The sequence below is a fragment of the Thermobia domestica genome, chromosome 4 (genome assembly GCF_964235325.1).
Source record: "Thermobia domestica chromosome 4, izTheDome1.hap1.1, whole genome shotgun sequence".
In the NCBI taxonomy this organism is placed as follows: Eukaryota; Metazoa; Arthropoda; class Insecta; order Zygentoma; family Lepismatidae; genus Thermobia; species Thermobia domestica.
The window spans coordinates 330,700,914-330,724,544 of record NC_137457.1 but is presented as its reverse complement, the minus strand read 5'-3'; positions in this window follow the sequence as shown (position 1 = coordinate 330,724,544).

Sequence of the window (23,631 nt, the reverse complement as noted above, 5' to 3'; positions counted from 1 at the left end):
TAGATAGATATAGATATAGATATAGATATAGATAGATAGATATAGATATAGATATATAGAGATATAGATATAGATATATATTAATATTGCTGTACAGTTTTGTTCCGTGTAGAGTACTTTTGTTTTCGTGTTACATTGACCGTTTTAAAAGTTAATTTTATCTTCAGCATATAATTGAGTTAAAACATGAGGAACTTTGAAAATATGAAAAGAACTGTAGTGGCTGCCATACTGTTTGGTGAACGAATCAGCGCCGTTCCCTCTAACTGCAAGCATGAAATACATTGGATCTTCGGGTTTACGAACGTAATTCATTCCGTAATGTAAATTGAAAACCAATTAAAATTAATGTAAATACAATTAGTCCGCTCTAGCCACAAAACCGATATTAACCGGTACTTTCTGTATTTTTTTAATAAGTGTTTTTCTTAGATTAAGAATCTTCTATATATAATAAAAATGAAAGTGATTTGTTTGTGACTTCGGAACTCTTCAAGCAGCCGACCGATCTACATCAAATTTTCAACATACAAGTAAATGAGGTTCGGGCCTTGAATGGTTTTTATCATTCCATTTCGAGAGTGCAACGTCAGGGTGGGAAAGGATATGTATATATATATATATATATATATATATATATATATATATATATATATATATATATATATATATATATATATATATATATATATATATATATATAATTAAATTGTTTTGTTTCTGACAATAGCTCTTGAACCACCCAATCGATCTCTATCAAATTTTCAACTTAGATGAGGTTTCGACCTAGGGATGGTTCTTATCACATTACTTGATGGTACAACGCACGGGAGGGAGAGGTATAGTGATCTAAATGACCGATAGTATCGAATCCATAGAGTTCGGGGTTGCTGAGATGAACAGTGACGCTTCAGATGCTGTTTAAATCCAAATTCAGCCCCGCCACTTAGGGAAGGGGGAGGGAGGAGATATAAAATATGATTGAAAATGACCTATATTGACCGAAAATGACCGGTATGTCAAATAATATAAAACTTCTTATTTTCTATATACAAAAAAGATAGCTTCACCTCAAAAATATACCTGCCCCTTCCCCCAAGAAATTATAGCTACTTTTGTCACAGATTGAAATTTAACCATGTTTTCCTTTACGCTTATGGAATGACAATTCAAACACTATAATATTATTTTTATGAAAGTGATTGGGTCTAAATTTCAGCAAACTTTAAGTAGAGTGTAAATAACTTCTATAATGTCTTGTGTAATATAAAATGTATGTTTTGTTATAGAATGTCAGTCATTGACTGAAGCTATCTCAACAAAATTTGAATCCTATCGAGCCCTGTACGCCTATTTTCAGATAAGAGAATAAAAACGCATTCCTTTTATACTAAATCATAGCCCTATCTACACAGATTTTTGAAAAACAAAAAAATGAATATCGATAAAATAGTGACTGACGTTATTTTAAACCCATATTGAGTCATTATATGCAATATTTTCCTGTTAATTTATGTATTAGTTTAAAGTATGATATTTGTTCTCAATAGATCGAGGACTGTGTATTTATTGTATCTAACATACATTTCTCTTTTCTGTTGCAGGTACGTACGAAATATTTCTAAGGAAAATAAAAACAGATTGCTGTATTAGAAGTTTGCTTTTCGTGCGGTAAGTGTACTGTTCTAGATTATATTTTCGTGACGTATACTAACGCTCCTCGTTGTGAAGAAGAGATACTTGTATGTTAAAAATTGCTTTTATGCAGTCATTTTCACATATCTTTCATTTTTTACATGGGTATTAGCTTTCTTGATAGTATACACGAGGCTTTTCAAGTGGTAAGTGTGAATTCAACAAAGGCTTGGTTCCTGAAAATGCATTGTGAATGATAAAAATCATAGGGAATTGAACTCTAGGCCCATACCTACAAGGCGTATTTTCTATCACTGTGCTCTCCTTATTTTCTGAACATTGGTTTCTATACACTCAGAAGTCTCAACTGCTCTTCCCGTTGAAACTAAATCACGTGACTGACGACTGTGGCGCCGCCACTCAGAGCAGTGCGGGTTTAACGAACTATTGAAAAACAAGAACGAATCAAATTACTCAGAGCGCGTGGGTTTGATTGTACAATTAGCCAATGTCACAATTAACTATTACCAATAGTATACGATGCGATTAGTTACGACTGCAGTCGGCAGGGTGGCTGATATCAAACGGACATTGTGAGAACGATTTGAATTTCAATTGGGTATATAAGGAGTGGTGCGGAAGGGTGATCAGTGTACACACTGTTAATTGTGTGAAACAAAATTTTGAACTTCATAAGAATGTTCACTAAAATTATATTGTAAAGGTAACCAGGAAAGTTCTGTCACTTTTTCAACCACCACCTTTGAACATCGATATGTACATTAAGACGTAAATGGAAAATCAAAAATAATCCCCATCAGCATCGACGACCTTCTGCCCAACGTTCTGGAAGGCCATGGATTCCATCGCTGTAGAACTTGGTGGGCCGTGAAGAAGATATCAATTTGCACCTCTACTAGGGATTTGAACTGGCATCCTCGAAGGTGATTGTCCAACGAATAGAACAGGTGATAATCAGATGGTGCAATGTCTGCGGAATATGGCGGATGCAATAGTGTTTCCCATCCAAGGCGTAGAATGGGGTGGTCCCAAGTCATCCTAGTCACGTGGGGACTAGCATTGTCCTGTAACAGGAGGACCCCTTTGCGATTCAGAAGCGCTGGCTCCAGAGTTTTGAGTTTTCCTTGAACACGGCTCAACTGCTGACAGTACACAGTTGCATTTAATGCTCTGACCAGCTAGTAGCAGTTCCCGTTGTACGATGCCGCGAGAAGTCCACCAAACACACATGAGAACCTTCTTCTGGTGCAATGCTGGTTTCGAATATTTTTGAACCGGTGTTCATGGGATGCTAATCAATGATGACGACTCCGTGGAGATTCGTGCACCTCTCATCATATGTTAAAACCTTGTTTAGAAATGGCTCCTTCCTTAGACGAAACAGCAAAGAAACAAAAGTGTCTGCTCCCGTTGCTTTCTGACCCGGAGTCAAATCATGTGGAACCCATCGATCCAACTTGTAGTTCTTCCCAAGTTGATGGAAGTGCTGCCGAATGGCTTCTCCGCTCACACTGAATTGTAGTCCCAGTTCATCACATGTATGGCCACTGTTCATCTCAATTGCTGCCTGAAGATTTCATTTTGTACATGTGTTGGTCTTCCGGCACGTGGTGCGTCTTCGAGTGTTTCGTCATCGTTCTTAAACTTGTTAAACCACCACTGTGCTGTCTGCGTAGTCACAAAACCCTCACCAAAGACCTGGCATATCTTCTGCCCCGTTGCAGCGGCGTTTGGCCCCAGTTTGAACTCGTACAGCATACACACCCTTATGACGCTCTGTGAAGGTCCCGTGTTTACTCTGTCCTTACGCAAGTTCACGGTGTAACTGAACTGCCACAACCAGATAGTATGTTGGACATACCCACAGCAACAACTGACCTTTGCTTTGTCCCCATTCGTATTCAACTCACGGTGTGAGAGCCAATTGAACACAGACCTCCAAGAAAAGCGATAGAACTTTCTTGGTTACCATTATACTATAAACCATAGATCAGAGCTACTTTCATCATACAATCTTCTTTTGCGTTAAGGATTCAGCTTTAAACCAACTAGCAAAAGGATGTGGTCCATTGCAGTGTTTTCATCATCCCGTAATTTGTCACGATCCGTAGGTTGAGTAACGTTATAGAATATTTTAGATTTTTATGGCGGCACTTTTGTACACTTTTGATTAAACTTTTTCACTGTCAACACACGTGTAGGCAACTTTTAACACAGAATATTCATACAGAAAAAACGTACCATTTCTTCTTTTAAAGTATATACATTTTTTATGAGGCCAATTCAAACTTTATTTCAAAAATACTGCGATGCGTACAAAGTTTTGTCTTGTAGGCGTATTGTACCATAAAAAAAAGTAACAACTCGGTTGACCAATAATAAATTCATGTCCTGTATATTAAAACAAATTGTGTCACAAAAATATCGTAAAGAAAAGACGTTTCCAAAAAGAATAGAAGTACACGAAACAGACACAGGTCCTTATGAGAATATTCTTGTTCGTCGTTTGTGTACAAAATACATTACTTTTGTATTTTTATATGTGCTATTCAAGATGTATATGTATGGTATACACACATATAAATGCGACTTTCTGTTTGATCAATATAAGACCTGCTGTTTCAAGTGACGTCATTGCCCGCATAAATCTTGAAAAGCCTCTATATAAGTTTCCTTAGAATGGTGTTGTTTCTATGTGTGCTTACAACGTTTCCCAAGTTCGTTAGAGGGTATTGAGTTCTTAATTTATTAAGGTATTTTAAATAAATAGAGGTATATTAAGGCAGACTTGACAGCTAATATGATATAGGCCAGGGTTTCTCAACCTGGGGGTCGCGAAGATAAGTGAAAGATATAAATATAATTAGAAAATGAAATGAAATCTTTTAAGTTTTACGTCCCACGCTTATACCGGCTAGGGCAAAGGAGAGGGTGATGATGAGAAATGAATCAAATGGTGGAATGAATAAAGTGAAAGGAAACGGGAGAATCCCGAGAAAACGTATGCATACGGTGTTTGTCCACCACAAAGTTCACTTGACGCGACCATTAATCGAACCAAGGACACCATCCACCAAAGGTGAATTCTCTAGCACTGAGCCACCGCAGCCCCATAAATATAATTAGAATCTAATGCCGAAAAATATTTTTAAATATTATTTTGAATTTTATTACGATATGAATAGTTTCATTTTTATACGTAAAGAACAACAAAAAATAGGTCTACTAAACACTTTCAACAGGTGCAATGTTGTTTGAAAATCAATTTAAATGAAAGAGATACGATATGAAACTAATGAGAACTGCATATTGAAATACCAGAAAAATACAAATGCACCAAAGTCTACATATTCAAATTCAAATATAATTAAAATTGAAGTCTAATGAGATACCTGAGGATGGTGTAATTTCACTAGTGCTGCAATATGGAGACTTGCACGGGCCGAATTTTTCGGCCCAAGCCCAATCCAGCCCGAACGTACCTAGGCCCGGCCCAGCTCGGACCCGAAAAATTTTGGAGATTTTCAGCCCGAGCCCGGCCCGGCCCGATAAGTTTTTAAAATTCTTGGCCCAAGCCCGGCCCGATAAACTTTTTAAAAGATTAGCTCGAGCCCCAATCTTTCTCAAAATTTAGTACTAAATTTGACTTAACCCTCAGAAACATTTTCTAAACTCTGGTTCACAACCTGAGGCTTGCCTCCCGAATGGTACTATTGCCTCCTACAACTTTGCCTGTCATCGAGAGAACAAAAACTCCATTCCCTGTAACAAAAATCTAACTTAATTGATTTTTAGCATAAAGTGAAGATGGCAATATTGTTTAGCGACAGGCAAAACATTCCCACCCCTTCTTGTTCAGTGAAGGTCAAGGTCAGAGCTTAATTTACCGCATAATGCCTGCAATCCTCTATAGTGAAAGTGGAGCCGCTAAGCAACACAAACTGTAAATAGGTATTGCATTCTTTGTAACATTTTTCACGGACACACTTCTTCAACGTTTGGCTTTATTCCAATTATCGTTTAACGAAAGTCAATAATTATTAAAGAATTGCAATTGATCGGCCCCAGCTCGGCCCGACCTGAAGAGAAATCAGTGTCGGCCAGCCCAAGCCCGGCCAGGCCCAAAGAAATAACAGTGTCGGCCCGCCCAAGCCCGGCCCGGCCCAAAGAAATAGCAGAGTCGGCCCGCCTAAGCCGGCCCGTGCAGGTCTCTACTGCAATGTTCGGCTGAATCTTCGTGACGCACGTTATCGAGTCAGTTAAAATACTCAATAACTTTCTTTAAGTACTGTTCAAGTGTAACGTAGTTGTATACTAAATATAAAATAAGCATACAATAATTGTATAAACTGTTAATTCGCTAAATTCAATTATTTTATTAAATTACATTTATCAACAACAAAACCAACAAAACAAAACTTTTATTAATGTTGTACATTGCCAAACAATTTGTATAATCATGTATTTATTAATTCTCGCTTTTAAAATAGTTAGCTAATAAACACAACTAATTTCCTTTTTAATTTTCCGCATTCCCTTCCACATAGCTTAATATTTCACCATTCTTTAAATGCCAAACTCAAGATTTTACAGCCAAACAAAACCACAAAGGACATATCAACAGGGGAAATTCGCCACAACGTTTAAAAAGGGTGCAAAATCGTCAAAGGTAAGCACATCACACCATTAAAAAAACAACCGACTCCATGTCACAAAAATACCATTCTCTTAATTTATCGCCACAAACATATTTAAATTTAACATCTAAATAGTAACATAAAAGTAAAAAAAATACATTGTAAAAGGCACATCGTCAAAAAAAACAACGCCCCTAGCAAACCAACAAAATAAAAATCCAACTATTAATTAATTCCAGCATTTCCAAAATTCCTAAAAAAAAATCATTCATCGTTTCAAATAACCAAAACAACACCAGTCTCATTAAAATATCAGGCTAGTGCTCATTCCTTTATCTTTTAATCAAAACATTTCTCTTTTTTTATCTTTCCCACTACTAGTCATTTTCAAAATTAAAACATTTAAATTTTATTTAAATTCAACCATAATTTTGCAGTTAAATACCGTATTGCGCATCAGTTTCATCCCCAATTATTACGTTTATTCAATAAAAAATTTAAAAATTATTCTAAGCTATAACTAATGGCACAGCACCGGCACATGGTGGAGATGCTGTGAGGCTTACGCCGTTGTAACGATCCCAAATCTCCAAATATTTTACGTGTGCCCACCGGCACACAAGTTTTTTTTTTTAATGAAAATTAGAAATCACTTTATTTTTTATCATATGACCAAAACTTACGGAAGTTATAAAGTTTTAAAATTTTCAAAAAGCCCCATTTTGTAACAGTATGACGGATCGGATTCGATATTCGTAATATGGATGAACTGACCAAATTTGGTTTTAGTCCATTCGCTTTTAGGGAAGTTACTTTATCCAGTATACATAAGAAATGGATTCTACTATTATAGAAATAGATGGATATCATGAAATCTCCGCAATAGGTATATTAAAAATCCCACACAAGCTTATTATAAACCAGAAACTACAGGGTGTCCGAGAAGTCCTTCCCTGATAACAGAAATTGATAACTCAGGCTAGAAATAAGATAGAAATATGAAACTGGTGTTGAATTGTTTACAAACTATAAAAGTTTTGGTCACATCAGTACACTTCCACATGAGCATAAGAGGGGCGCTGGCAAGAGAATATAATAAAATGGGGTCGTCATAGGAATTAGGTTCAGAACCACTGATAGGGTAACACGAAAAGAAAAAACTTAACTGACAGATTGATCAATACCCAGGCCAAATTGATTAAGATTGAAACTCAAATACATGTCATTTGTGACGTGAGGAACCATTAAGGTAGGATTTTTGGGAATTTGACATTGAAGGGGAAGGGATGGGGGTTGAAATTATTATGAATTTCAGTTGGCTTATTACAAGTGGCGCGATATTTCAGTTGACTTATTACTAGTGGCGCGATACTTTAGTGGACTTATTACCAGTGGTGCGATATTTCAGAGGGGTTATTACCAGTGGTACGATATTCCAGATGGTCATTATCAATGGCGCGATACTTCAGTGGATTTATTACCAGTGGCGCGATATTTCAGTGGGCTCATTACCAATGGCTCGATATTTCAGTGGACTTATTACCGGTGGCACGATATTTCAGTGGGGTCATTACCTATGGCGCGATACTTCAGTGGACTTATTACCAGTGGCGCGATATTTCAGTGGGGTCATTACCAATGGTGCGATATTTCAGTGGGATCATTACCAATGGCACGATACTTCAGTGGGGTCATCACCAATGGCGCAATATTTCAATGGACTTATTAGCAGTGGCGCGATATTTCAGTGGTGTCATTACCAATGGCGCGATACTTCAGTGGACTTGTTACCAGTGGTGCGATATTTCAGTGGTGTCATTACCAATGGCGCGATACTTCAGTAGACTTGTTACCAGTGGCGCGATATTTTGGTGGACTTATTACCAGTGGCGCGATATTTCTGTGGGATCATTACCAATGGCGCGATACTTCAGTGGACTTTTACCAGTGGCGCGATACTTCAGTGGACTTATTACCAGTGGCGCGATATTTCAGTGGGGATTACCAATGGCGCGATACTTCAGTGGACTTATTACCAGTGGCGTAATATTTCAGTGGGGTCATTACCAATGGCACGATACTTCAGTGAGATCATCACCAGTGACGCGATATTTCGGTGGACTTATTACTAGGGGCGCGATATTTCAGTGGACTTATTACTAGTGGCGCGATATTTCAGTATCAGGATGGAAAGTTTTGGAAGTGCCCTCGTATATGCAGCTCGCCTATTTGGGTATGGGCCATGACTCTCCTCTGTGTTACGGGCTAATCTAAGTAAAACTTGACTCGCCGGAGGCATTCTACTCTTAGCTCCACTTATCTAATTAACCTAATTGGAACTAAGTTAAGTTACATTTATCACAACTAGCTTAACCTAATTCATATATAAATAGGCATAAATCTAATTAAATAAACTTGATCCAACGTTACGTAATTAAGAAGTAGAGTTATTCTCAGAAAAAAAAAAGTATTTGTACTTTGCTAAAATAAATGCGAGTTAAGAATGTAATATTGCTTGTCTAAAACGAACTCATACCGAACATACATATTTATTCCAATATGTACGCCATTTCTAGTGATTTTCTTGTGGAGCGTCTAAAGTTAATCTGCACGTAAGATAAATTCATTAGACTCGGGCGAAAGCTTGATTACAATATATGACGCTCGCAGAATTAAATAACGTAGAATAAAATAAATATAAACGTGAGAAAGTCGATGTAAATTTTCTTCTTCTTCAGAGATGCTGTGCTTCTTTTGCGATCGTACGATTCGATTCAATCGTACAACATTTTCTTTTCGTAGTCACGAGATGGCTCTGTCGTTTTAACAATAGCACGGAAATGGCAACCCAATAGAAATCGTAAATGACAAGAGAATACGTTTCAGTGTTTGTGAGTTTTTCGCCTTTGTGTCGCCAACTAGATTACGTAGAGAGATTGTGGAAGCAGTTTTCTTCTGTGTTACAAGGCGCTTGTCTCTGTCGCAGTTCACTTTGTAGCGTCTTTTTGGCCATCTGCCATCAAAAACTTCTAAGGCTTTATCTACAAAAGAGGATTCCTACTTTGGGCCTCTAGATTACATTTCGTCGTCTTTTTAAAGTTTTGTCGAATTTTATTTATGCTTTTTCAGCTTTGTTACTTCTTACGAGTGAAGTGAGGGGGGGTCAGACAGGGTATTAGGAAAGTAACGCAAGGGTCAAGTTATTGCTATCTTTGATATACTTACGACATTCTGTTTCCTGAGGCGCCACTACATATAGAGCTTACGAAAGATGTTTCAAAAATCAGAGAAATTTAGTTATTATTATTATTATTATTATTATTATTATTATTATTATTATTATTATTATTATTATTATTATTATTATTACTATATTTTTAAACAGTGGCCTCTATTTCAAAGAGAGAAAACGTATGTATTTCTATATAAATTACTTGTAAGACCAAAATTAGAATTTGGTTCGGTAATTTGGAACAGCATTTCTAAAACTTTGACAAACAAGATTGAATCTGTGCAAAAATGTTTTATTCGACTTCTATGTTTTAAAATGAAAATGAGCTATTACTCACATAGTTATGAATATTGGACTGATTATTAGGGTTTAGAAAGCCTTATGAATAGACGAAAAAATTTCGACAGAGTATGCATGCAAAAAATACTAGATAACATTTATATCAGTGAGTATTGTTTACAAAACATAGGTTTTAAAGTGCCAAATCATAGCATAAGAAATACCATGATTTTAGTTCCTCTGAATTGGAAATGTGAAATTTTAAAAAGATTGACTGATTCTTTAAGTACATATTTTTAGACTTATTGTATCAAACAATGTGAAAGTTTTATGTGATCTGACTGATAGTTTTTAATCAATGACGTTTAGAAACATTAAGCCAAATGTAATTTTATGACTGCTGTTCTTAGCTTCTTGTTTTAGATGGATGGAAACCTTAATAAGTTTTACTGTGTTGACAAGGAATTATTTCTGCTTAGCTGACTTTTATCTACATTGTGTTTTATATTAGTACCCTTCTTTTTATTGTTTTCTTTCTTATTATTTATTTTTTAGTAGTATTATTATTCTATCGCATACTCTGATACCAAGTGCTGTATTTTTGCCAAAAGCTGTTCGCGGCACTAAAATAAAGATTATTATTATTATTATTATTATTATTATTATTATTATTATTATTATTATTAAACATATAATTTACTAGTTTTCATCTATAGGACACTAGCAGCGTTCACCCCGCTTCGCTGGGGTCACCCCGGAACGCAATAAACTTTGTTACTTAGATAATTTTTACTTTTTCGCTTTCAAGTGATATGATAAAAACTATAGTAGATTGCAGTAAATGTTAACATTATATCGCCTGTCATTTATGTTAACCCGCCGAGTGACACGGTCATGCGGGTTGCATATAAATACGTTTATTTTTACCTATGATGAGCTAACAAAGGATTTGTACGTTATGGACACTTGAATGGTCAATTATCTCAAGACACTGGTAATTGAAAATTAAAGTGATATGATAAAAACCATCTAGGGTCCAAATCCTAATAACCCCCCAAAAATGAAAGAAATTGGTTCAGCCGTATTAGCGTGATGAGGGAACAAAGGATTTGTGCGTTCTCTTTTATATATAAGATTATACAGGATGGCACACGAAATAAAAAAATGGAATAAAAGGAAATCTTTGAGTTTAACGTCGCACGTTTTATTATGTTCGTTAAACTAAGGGAGATGGATCATTAAAGCAAGTAAATGATGATGGAAAAATGGTGGAATGATAAATTGGGAGGAAAATTTGGTGGAATGATAAAGTGGGAGGAACATTTGGTGGAATGATAAAGTAGGAGGAAACGGGATTACTTCGAGAACACGATGTTGTCCACCACAAACTTATTTGATCGCGGATCGAATCAGGGACCTCATGCATCAGAGGTGAACGCTCTAACAATGAGAAACCGCTGCTCTTGGCATACGAAAGGAGAGCCCACCCAGTAGCAAGAAAACTTTCGGCCAGTTGGCACGTGGTTGGCTTTTGGCTTTCTACGCTTGCACTTGAAACGCATGCTGACATACAATCTTCCTTTTTTTGTACTTGCAAGCGATGCTTTTAGACCCTTCGCAGAGCGTTATAGCATCACTAACCGTTCATTGGATATTGACTTGATTTGACTTGTAAAACGCTTACGTTAAGCTTGAATGGAACAGTAAATGCAAGGTTGCCCCATACAACTTCGTTACTTGAATCCAGCTTGCGGCATGCTTACACTTTCAAGCCTAATGCAAGCTTGGTAGACTTGCAACTTAAGCTCACAGCAAGAAGTTTGCAAGTTGTCTGTGCAACTAGGGCCTATATCATGCTCATTATAAAAAAAAAATTGTCAGTCTTGACGTGACGCTACACTGGAATGCTATACAACCTTACACACATGATTTGTGGTGTTACCGTAATTGTAGAAAAACAGTGAATGCAATGGCAATTTCGTATTATAAACGATAAACGTATCAGTGTGTTGTGTTCAGTCCTGAAGGCCCTGACCGTTTGTCTATTGGCTTGCGCGTATGACTTCGAAGCATCTGGTCCAGGGTTCGATCTGGTGGGACAGCACACACACACACAACAAAAATAATTTCACAATCATTCACTTCGATTATTCATCTCCTCTAGTCTGAAACCTCTGTTCCGTGGGGTCATTAGTTCGATCACTGGCCAAGTAAGATTGTGATGAACAACATCGTGTCCGTGGGCTTTCTCGGGGTACCGTTGTTCCCCTTCCAATTCTCATTTCACCCATTCATCCATCATCATTCACTTACTTAAATGATCCATCTCCCTTAGCCTAATAGGCATAATCGTGCAACGTCAAACTGAAAGAAAAGTAAGATAACGTATAGCGAGAAGCGAATTTTTGGATCGATTTAGCAAACTACTTCTCATTTAATTGTTTATTCAAACCGGAACTGGCAGAAATCAACACTTTTTTTTTTAGAGTTTTAACGTTGCCTGGTATAGAGTAAAAATATAATAGCTGGCGAGAAGCGGTTTTCTGCAGTCAATTAAGAGTCTTCATCCCGGCGAAATTAAAATACCGCTAATTTTACAGTAATTATGTGATGTCTTCAAATAGATTAAAGATAATTGAGATATATGAAACAAGAGCGCCCTAGACAATATTATTTTACGTGAGGTACCGTTATCACAAGTCACCTAGCGGCTTTCCGTTTTCAGCGGTTTAGAAACGCGAAAATAAATGCGGATTTTCAAAATGGCTCGAAATCGAAAGCAGATAAGTGAGTCGTGATAACGGTTTCTCATGTAAAATAAATATTGTCTACGGCGCTCTTGTTCCACATTTCGATTATCTTTTATCTATTTGAAGATATCACATAATTACTGTAAAATTAGCGGTATTTTAATTTCGCCGGGATGAAGACTCTTAAGTATTTCAAGGGTATGTTCCATCTCTACTCTATTCTATATAAATCAAACTTTTGCACATGGTGTATACGTGATACTTCTAGTTGTTTCGCTGTGTAGAGGCTATGAATATTGTAGATTTCTTGAAATCCGGAATTCATTATTTTTAAAAGGATCACTTTTTTCTCCTGTCGTAGCTCGAAAGTAAAGATCTATTTCCATTCAGATTGTATGCCTATTGCCAGTTACAGGTTTTATAAACTCTGTAAAGGTAGACGTGGTTTGTGTTCTGGAGTGTATTTGGCGTGTATCAGTGGTTACTACAATGTTGCAATACACCATGTTCATGTGGGGATATGTATGTAGAGGCACACCAGGGACGGATCACAGGAGACCGCTTTCACCAGGTCGTGTAGTAGTGTGGGAGAAGGCACAAGAGTCGGAGAGGGGAGGCGAACTAGAATCGAAAAGCTGATTATGTTACCCCCCTGACAACATGCGTAGGAGTAGCTTTGTGTCAAACTCTTATTGTTTAGTGTTTTGGGACAGAGCGTATAAGCCGGCTGTCACGGGATTGAAATGTGTTAGTTCGTCACTCGGTGTGTTTACATTGGCAATACAACGCTGATCCAGGAAGTGGGAAAGGTGTCAACGCAATGCAAACACGTACGGTGAAACAAAAGCAGGGAATATGTGTAGAGTAGTTTTTAAAGTGCTACCTGCCTCTGTTTTACAGACTCTGTATTCTTTCCATCGTGTAAAAGTAAAACTAATATTATAAACCACGGATTCTCAATTACTTCAGACTTGCTATACCCTTTTTTTATTTTTAAGGCGAGGTACATGCACCCACACGTTTTAATATAGTATCTGCGTATTAGTAATTGTTGAGAAGTAGCATGTTGACCTAACTTCTGGCCCACTTTTCCCCCCACCCCCTAACTAACAAAAACTATGAAGCCACCACTGACCATTGTACTTTAACACAGAAGGATAGCATAAAGCCCCCTAACTAACAAAAACTATGAAGCCGCCACTGTGCACTTTAACACAGAGGGATAACCCAAAGTGAGATTGAATATGCTTTTATGACATTTAAAATTATAATAACTCTAACATAAATAAATTTTCAAAGTAAAAAGCAGCAAAACCTGTGCACAGGTGGACCTGAGAGGACTTACGCCTTTCTCTTATTTGTTTGTTTGGTTTGCTTTGGGCTGCCTCTCAGGCTCCTTTTTCTGTTTGTTTCTCTTTCTGCTGCTGCTTCTGCTGCTGCTGCTTCTGTTGTGCCTCCGTTTCTCTTTCTGCTGCTGCTTTTGCCGCTGCTTCTCTTGTGCCTTCGTTTTCTTTTCCCGACTAGCGCTAGTCTCCATTCACGTCAACTCAATCTGATTTGCTGCTTATAGATGAGAGAGTGAAAATCCTTCTTCTGGCTTGGAGGCGACTCGAACCTGCGACGTCCACGCCGATAACTACTTACAGCTGGCCAGACTGCAAGCGAGCGAGCTCGGCTAACACTACGCTCAAGAAATCAAGTGAAAATTGGTCCTTATATATGAACAAATACTTCTACAAGCAACGCCATCTATTAGCAAAGTGATAAACTACATGATATACAGCGCTATCTACTGAGTAGCTGAGTAACTTCTTAGAATGTCCACCTAGCTAGCAAACATCAATGTTCAAAAAAGAAAAAAATGTCAGTGTTGCCAACTCACTTGCCCAATATTATAGTGTTTACCCAAAATATTTTTAATAGGGTAGTCTTACGTCCCCATAGTTATAATGTGCTAACTCATCAAATAAAAAAGTTGGCAAATTTCTGATAAAAAATTATGAGTTGGTATACACTGCAAAAAATAAAATTCATAAATTTGAAAAATAAAAAATACTAGCATAATCTACATAAAATTCTAAGACTTTTTTAAAGAATAACATTTTTCCGAAAACTCAAAAATAAACCCGTAAAAAATTCCCGAAATTTTGATTTTTTCTAAAATTCTCTGTAACTTCACCGAATATTAACCGATTTTTGAAATTCAAACGATATTCGACAGAGAAATAAATTTGCCAGCTTTTGACTGTATTGTGGGTTGCATACCTCTAAGGATACTATTCCGAATTTGTTATATCTCCGTTGTTTATTAACCGATTTTCAAAATTCAAACGGCAGTCAATAGACAAATAAATTTCCTATCTATCGAATGTCTTATAAGTTGCATAACTCTAAGGATATAATTACAAAAACTCAAATAAATCTCTTATTTATACATGTATCTTTAAAATTCGAATGACATTCAAAAGTACTGCTTCTCCTTATGCATTGTGTATATCCAAAGGTCTTAGTTTTATGGCTTTATCACCATAAAACACTTAGAACATACTTAAAATTACAAGTTCGGATATTGATAATGGAATCTTCTGTTAACCTCGTTCTCAATAGGAAACAATGACTTCTTAAACTCTGTCCACTGATCGTAATTCAAACTGAATAGACAGCCGTTAATGTCAAAAACCACTTGAACTTCGGTTTGCACATTTTTCACAATTACATTAAAGTTATTAGTAAGAATGAACTTTTTTTGAGGATCCATTTCTAAACACTCCATTTTTTGGTTCTGACAACATATTTTTGTTCATTTTCATTCATTTTTGGATTTACATACAGAACTCAACAGTTGGATAGTTTTCTTTTAGACCAGTGTATTTGATTTTTATTCCATCTTTAACGATCTCATCAATCATTTTATCTGTTAAGTGTTTTGTAAATCTAGGTGGAAGAAATATCTTAAACTCTTCACATTCAACTAAAATGCTCTTCCCAAACTTAGTTTTAATCTTTTCTATTTTCACAATCTTATATTCTGTATTTAATTCTAATTCTCTTAATCCAATAACTTGTTTTTGCTCAAGACTTCCAAGCTTGTTTAAAAGTTCAATGTGACTCGCCATCGTATTTATTATATAGAAAATCAAAAATATTTAATCATTTTCTTCAATTTCGTTTGATGGAAAAACTTCCATAAAACAATCGTTAATGAAAACAGTTTGAGGGTATCTTTTCGATACCCTTATGCCCGTTGATATTTTGCTAAGTAACTAAAACTCTTCTACTACTTTCTCATTCTTAGGATCATATGTAAAGTTCTTTCGCCCAATTAAAATCGCATAACAAATAGTATTAGCAGCTACAACTTCAGCAAAGTCTACAACAATTTTTATGTTTGTTCTCTCGTTTACTGATACATTCTTCCTCTTACTACAATTAATCACATACATTGGCCTGTTATCTATAAACTCTTTAGGGCCATAGTACATTTCGGTGTTGCCACATGTTATTCTCTTAAACGCAGTATAATCTTCGTACATCTTGAAATAATCCTTGTTAGCAATATCTAAGTTTCTTGATTCTTTTGGAAATACCTCATTCCTTCCATTCTTAAGATAGATATTCTTTACCTTACAATGATCAAACTTACTTGCATCTGCTGTTTGTTTACCACTTCTATCAGTTTGGAACATTACAACTACGAAATCAGGCATATCAAATTGTCTAGAATTAAATTGAGTAGTAACATCAAACTCCAAGAAAGAACCTACAACAGTCTTCTGAACACATTGATAAGTATGGAATGAAAACATGATTTTGGGTTCTTTAAGAATATTCAATTTTAACTTGTTTTCGTAATTAGACTCATATTCAACAATAGGCATTCTTATCTCCATACTTTTTATTGTTATTTTTCCATCGTGAGGAGCTGCTCCCGATCCAGTCCATTTGTACAAGACATCGTTATTGTTGTTAGCTTTTGTAAATGTTATTCTCAATCCGCCTTTCCACATAACCTCTTTATAATCACTTAAGAAGCCTGGAATTAATCTCAATGGATACAAAACACTAAAGTTCTTTCTTAGACCAAGTTTATCATCTGTTTCAAATCCTGCTTGTTTTAAATATTCAACTTCTGGCTTGGAAATCTTTAATGTTCCGACAGCTGTAGATGTAATTCCAGGTAGCTCGATTTTATCTATAACAACCCCATGCTTTCTAACCTCAATTTGAGAAAAGAAGAATGGGAAGAAGTTATCTACAAGTTTTATAGTATCGTTTGCACCAAATGTTCCTCCAGCTGATGCACCAACAACTTCAAAAGTCATATGACAATCTGCTTTGTGTGGGTGTATAAAACCATCCCCCACGTTGAAATCGAACTCAATATCTTTGTTAGCTTCATTCAAATTATTAAATGTTCTTGTGTTAGCTTTAAAACTCTGTAACTCATAACTCTCAATATCCATTTATTATAAAGAAAATCTTGAAACAGCGCTTTATGGTAAACACCATCAAGCTATATAAATATTAGCATTGTCGTAAAGTCGACCGTGGAAAAATTTTCTGAAACTTATAACCCCCATCCCAACTTAACCTTAGCATTCATAGCAGTACCAACCCCAAAAGCAGCTAATCATTCACCAATTGGCGCATCACTACTAAATGCTCTTTTCCATGCTTTAGTTTCCAGTTCTTTATCTGCAATATGTCTCGACTCTGTATCTTTATTGTCTCTGTAGTATATATCGTGTTCTTTACAAGCCTCATCTAATGGGTTAATACCTTCATCACCTCTTTCTAACCTTTCTTGAAGCTTCGTAAAAGGCCCACAAAATCTGAAGCCAGGTATATGTAACTCTGGTATCCCCTTCATGTTTAAGATCTTATTCATTAGTCCTTTTCCAAGCTTCTCATCATTCCAGAATCGTGGTGGTAACGTATTTAAGATCTTAATCAAATAACCTATACCTTTTGGATCATTAGGAATAAACTGTGAAAGCTTATTATTAATCATACTCACTATACCTACTTTCTCATTGTAAAAGTTATGATTACCAGCCCTTTCTTCTCCATCTATAACTATTAACCGATCAATTAACTTTCTCACATCATCCATCCATACATATTCTTTAGGTATCTCTGTATATTGTTTAATTCCTTCACCACTCCTTTTAGGCGTCGTGTTCTTTTTAGGAGTTGGGGGTAAAGTTGGTTTAATATAATTATCCCAAATAGGCTTGATAATATTAATGTACTTTGAACCTCTACTAGATGCTACCTTTTTATCTCGATTATATTTTTGGAAGGCTGCATCTGATTCTATAATTATTTCCTTGTACTGTTCAAAATCATCATCATCATAATCTTCAATGGTTTTACTAGTATTCGTCGTTAACAATTCCCATAGACCTTCTGTTCCTTTGTAAGTTTTACCATTAATTATCAAATCATCACCATTCACTTTAACTTCCAAATTTCCTATCTTATTTATTATTTTTCCATCTTCTTCTACAGTTCTTATTCCAAACACAGTATCATTTCTTTTACTATAATATTTCGTTGCAATCTTACCAAATGACTGTGCTGTTGTTAAAGGTTCTACTCCTTCCACTTTGTCTTTAATTTGTTTTCTCATTTGTTTTATTTCTCCCGTTATAGGTGTATCACTACTGCTTGGAGAACTATCATAAGGTATCTTTTTAGGTGTTTCTAGTAGACTAGGATCTATTGAAGCCGTCTTATGTACAACTGGAACAAGTTCAGTTATTAGATTTTTATTTTGTTCTGCTACTTCTTTGATCTCACTTCCCAAGTTTTGAATAGCATCAATTACAGGCTGTTCTTGTGTCTTAAATTTATCGTATATACCTGCTCTTTCTTTCTTCCAAGATTTGAAGCCCTTTATCAAGAACTCCTTCAGCTTAATATTCTTATCAATTTCTTTCTCATCCATTTATTGTATAGCAAACGAACAAACGTCAATGAACGTCAAAGAACAAACGTCAATGAACGTCAAAGAACGTCAATAAACGTCAATAAACGTCAAAGAACGTCAAACGTTAAAACGTAAAACGTCAATAAACATCAAACGTTTAAGAAGTGTTTTATCTTGTTCCTATACTTACCATTGTTTACCTTCCTTGTCATATCAATTACTATGAAACCATAATCTTCTTGCCAACATTTTGAACATATCTCTTTAAATTTATCATAAGACATATCTCCCCCAACAAACTCATTATACACATGTTTAAGATTAGTATCATCTTGTCTGAATATGCATAGGAAGTTGACGTTATCTCTTATAAGCTGTTTAGGTACTTTTGAATATGTTTGTGCAAGATAGAAACAGTCTAAATGTCTATGCCTACCTCTTGTAAAGTAATTTCTAACAGTATCTTGATTCTCCAAAATGTAATCGTCAAACACAACAACAGAGTATTTTTCACATTCATCAATAGGTACAATAGAATCATTACCGCTTAAGAACGTTGCTATTTGCTTCTTAAACTTTAGTTCTGCCTTTTCAAATCGATCTTTTAACTGCTCATACTTTGGCTGATTCATGCTTTTAGAATATATGTAGAAGTAATTATTGTTTAACCAACCTGGCTGTAATAAGAAGTTAAATAGCAAAAACGTTTTACCAGACGCCGACGGACCCACGATAAGACAACGAACATCATCAGGTATAAGCTCTCCATTTCTTTTCTTAGCTGTTGTTTCTTTTATCATCTCTTTTACATCCCAATTAATAGTTTTCTTACTCATTTATTATAGAGAAAATCAGGGGGCCACCAGCACTGGCCCCCTTTCAAACAGTTTGAGGATGAACTGTAGGGTGAGCGTTTTGCTCACCCTTTAAGAACATTTTGGACCTCCGAATACAGCGGGGCAAATCTTATGATCTTATATCTTTAAGTTGTTCTCTAATCTTAAGCAACGTATCTTTTATATATTCACCATCCATTTCACCATTCAATGTTATTATCATCTCTAACTGTTCTTTAAATGAGTTAATACAAGTGACAATGGTTTTATATTCGTCTTTTCTTTTGCTTATGTTTAACTTCGAAGACAAACCTGTTATTATAGCACTTCCAGTTGCAAGAGATGTTGTTAATATTGAGTAAATTGTTACAGGTATAAAAATATTAATAAACCCAGTTGTTGCAGAAAGAATAACCGACAACGTGATCAAAGTGTAGTATGCATATTTAACAATTCGTAGTTTTCTCTTTTTCTTCTTTAAACTGCATTCTAACTTTCGAATGACATCTTCTATTAACTTGATTACTTTCTCTCTTGGAATATCTCTAGGTAAATCAAACTCATTCATTTATTATATAATAAATGGCTAAGGTATTTAAGCTAACGAGTGATACTTCTGTTTTAAAGAAGAAACTCCATTACGAATTAGACAACAAGAGCAACTATTTAAGTATAGGACTAGTTGGGTTTTACAGTACATATCTAACTCCAAACATAACAACAGAAAAAAATAGTTTCTCATATGGTGATAGACAAGTTTTTATACCAGAAGGGCAATACAGCTTAAACAGTCTTAATGAATATTTAAAATCTCAATCCATCAACATAACATTATCAGAAGATCATTTAAGAAATAGAGTCAAAATTGAAACTGATAGTAATGATGTTACAATTGGGAGTATAGGCACTGTCCTCGGGTTTAATGTTTTTGAAGTTTTAGAAAAGAACAAAACACATATTGGAAGTAAGTTGCCAAAGTTTCATCCGTTTGATACTATAAATGTTCACTGTAATATAGCAGATGGCATGTTTGTTAAAGATACAGAATACACACATAGAGAAACAGGAATTATAGCATCATTCAAAACAGATGCTGAGTTCAAACATAGTATTATTTACGAGCCTACTTATCCATTATTTTTCCCTATATCCAAAGACAAGGTTGACAATTTTGAGATAAGGATAACAGATGAGAATGATTCCTTAATTGATTTTGGTGGAGCTACAACAACTGTACTTTTACAAACCAAGATTTTCTCTTAGATAAATAGGAAGATGTGTTCTATTAAAGGTTGTATGTTTAGTGTTCCTTATAACGAACTAAAGGGTTTAAATATTGATCATGTATTAACAAAGAAACAACTTAACGATAAAGCTAAGAAAATTAAAGAAGGTAAAGGAATGGATTTAACTTTAACTACTGCACAAATGAAAAAGATTAAGAAAGAGCATATTGGCGGTTTTATCTTTACAATTCCAGCCATTCTAGCAGCTTTAGGAGCAGTTGGCTCATTAGCAGGTGGTGCAGCAGCGATTACTAAAACTGTACTGGATGCTAAGAAGAATAAACAAGAACTTGAAGAACAAAAAAGACACAATATGGCTATGGAAGAAAAGCAGGGAGCAGGTAAACCAAAGAAGTCAAAAAACTAAAACCATTGACCAACTTCGATATAGAGAGGTTGGCTAAAGAATTAAAGATAAAACGATTTAGAGGTGTATTTATGAGTGATGAACTTCCGCAAAAACCTTATGTACATGAGTGTGGTGTAGTTAACCTTGATAAATCAGAAAACATTGGTACTCACTGGATATGCTATTGGAAAGATAACAACATAAAGTACGTGTTCGATTCTTATGGTGGTGTTCCTCCTAAACAACTGGTACAATATCTTGGTACCGAAAACTTACTTTACAATGACGAACGAATACAAGACTTTAACTCAGTTATATGTGGTCATCTTTGTGTTAAGGTTTTAAATCTTCTAAATCAAGGGTATTCTTTTAGCGACGTTATGTATATGATTAAAAATGATTAAGTGCTTTTATGGTTTGTATCCATAAAAGTTTTGCTTTAAGATAAATATGGAAGCTATACACAATAGATTTTTAGATTATTTTGAGAAGCATGAGGATGAACTCGATGCACTAGATAGATATAATTTTTATCAGTATTTTCAGGATGTTAGTGAGATAGACTTAAAAGATAAAAACAACGTATACAATGTTATTGATCTATGGAAAAGGTTAATACCAAAATTTTTGTACACGGAAGAAGAGTTGAGAAAGTTACGTCCAATAATTACCTTAAAAGACTCGTTGTCGAATTATAGCTCTAGGCCATTACAATGCAGTTATTGTGGTAGTAAGTCATTAACAAAAGGTATGAGTAGTTACATTTGTGATGATTGTTCTGTAGAGAGTGGTTGGGTTTACAGTACTTGTGAAGAAACGAAAGCTGCTTGCGTAAGAAAACCATGGTATGATACTATAAAAAGATTTAAGTTACAGCTATCTCGTTTGCAAGCTTTACAGGATAGAATTATTCCCGAAGAGGTGCTCAAGGTGTTAAATGATAAACTTAGAGATATAACAAGGGATTTAATATCAACAAAAGATGTTCTAGAAGTACTAAAGGAGAACAAATACACAAAATATTATGATGATGTCTATTTAATACACTATCACCTTACCGATCAAAAACCATTAAAATTACAACATATGGAGGAAGCACTTATAGACGATTTCGAAAACTTACACGAGGTCTTTAGGGAGCTGTATCCGGAAAGAGCATTGTTTATTAACCTGAAATGTGTATTGCACCATCTGTTGAAAAAGCACAATGTTCATGCTGATATTGATTTTAAACGCTCACCTAGACAAATAGAGATGTTAAAGAAATGTTTTGAAAAACTAGGATGGGCATTTTCTGTATAATAAAAGAGTATGGATATATTTGGCAATGTTAAAGATACAAAAGGTGATGTTGATATTAGTGAAGAAAAATTAAAATTGTTGGAGAATTTAAATGATGTTGTTAGCGTAAGTCAACTTAGGTCAATAGAAACCCAATTAGAGAACGATAGAAAACGATTTGAAGATGCATTAGAAACGTTACAAGACACATACATCAAGAAAGAAGATTTTCAAAAGATCAGGATGGATACTACTAGATTGGTTATGCAGAAAGAAACCATGCCTCTACTATATCGATTAAGAGCTAAAAACGTTAAGGAGCCAATCTTTAGAATATTTAATCTCTCTAACGGTTACAAATTTCTCTATAATGGAAAAATAATGCACATGGACTTAAGTTTGGATAAATACTTTCTAGATATATATTTGGGTGATACTTTGGTTAAAGAGATACCTTTTGACTTTAAGAAGAACGACATAATTACGATTAAACCAAATAAAAATTCTGCTATGGAAGAAGGACAATTATTGTTTGTAGTAATGTACATAGAGAGAGAGCTTTCCTAAAGACATTTGCTATACAATAAATATGGATATCTTTGGTAATGTTAAAATGACATCAGAGTTAGATAATGCAGTTGTGAGAAAAGATATTGCTATGTTGAAAGAAGAGCTTAACTTTATTAAACGGAGTTATGTTATAGAGCTTCATAGTCGATTGATATCAGAAAATGTTGAAACTCCGTTCTTTTTAATACATAATCTATCTATCGCATACAAATTTCTTTATAAAGGTAGGTTAATGCACATAGAGTCATCTTACAATACGTATTATATAGATCTATATTTAAATGGTTCTCTAGTTGAAACTTTTCCATTGCACTTTAATACAAATGATCTATTAGCAGTTAGGCCATCTAAAGGTTCTGATCTGAAACATGGTAAATTGCTATTGCTTCTTATGCATGTAGAAAGAGAAGACGAAGATAGTGATGATGATGGTGAGAATGTTGAAAGCATAATATTAAACAACGGTAGTTATTGATTTTCTATATAATAAACAGGATGTATTGTGTTAAGTGTAAGAAATCGACAGATACGAAGAAAGATACCATTAGAATTGAACAAACAAAGAATGGAAGATATCTAAAGAAAGGTATTTGTTCTGTGTGTGGTGTTACTAAAACTCAATTCGTTAGGAAGCCTGATTGACTAGAAGAAGGTAAAGGTGTTAGAGAAGACATTGTAGAAGAAATTCACAAACCATCTAGAAAAAACTTTGACAGATTAAGTGTAGTTATAAAAGGTATCGATGATCTTTGGCAGGCTGATCTTGTAGAAATGGATAGCGGAGTATTAAAAGGCGTTTCCAAAATCAATAAAGGTTATAAGT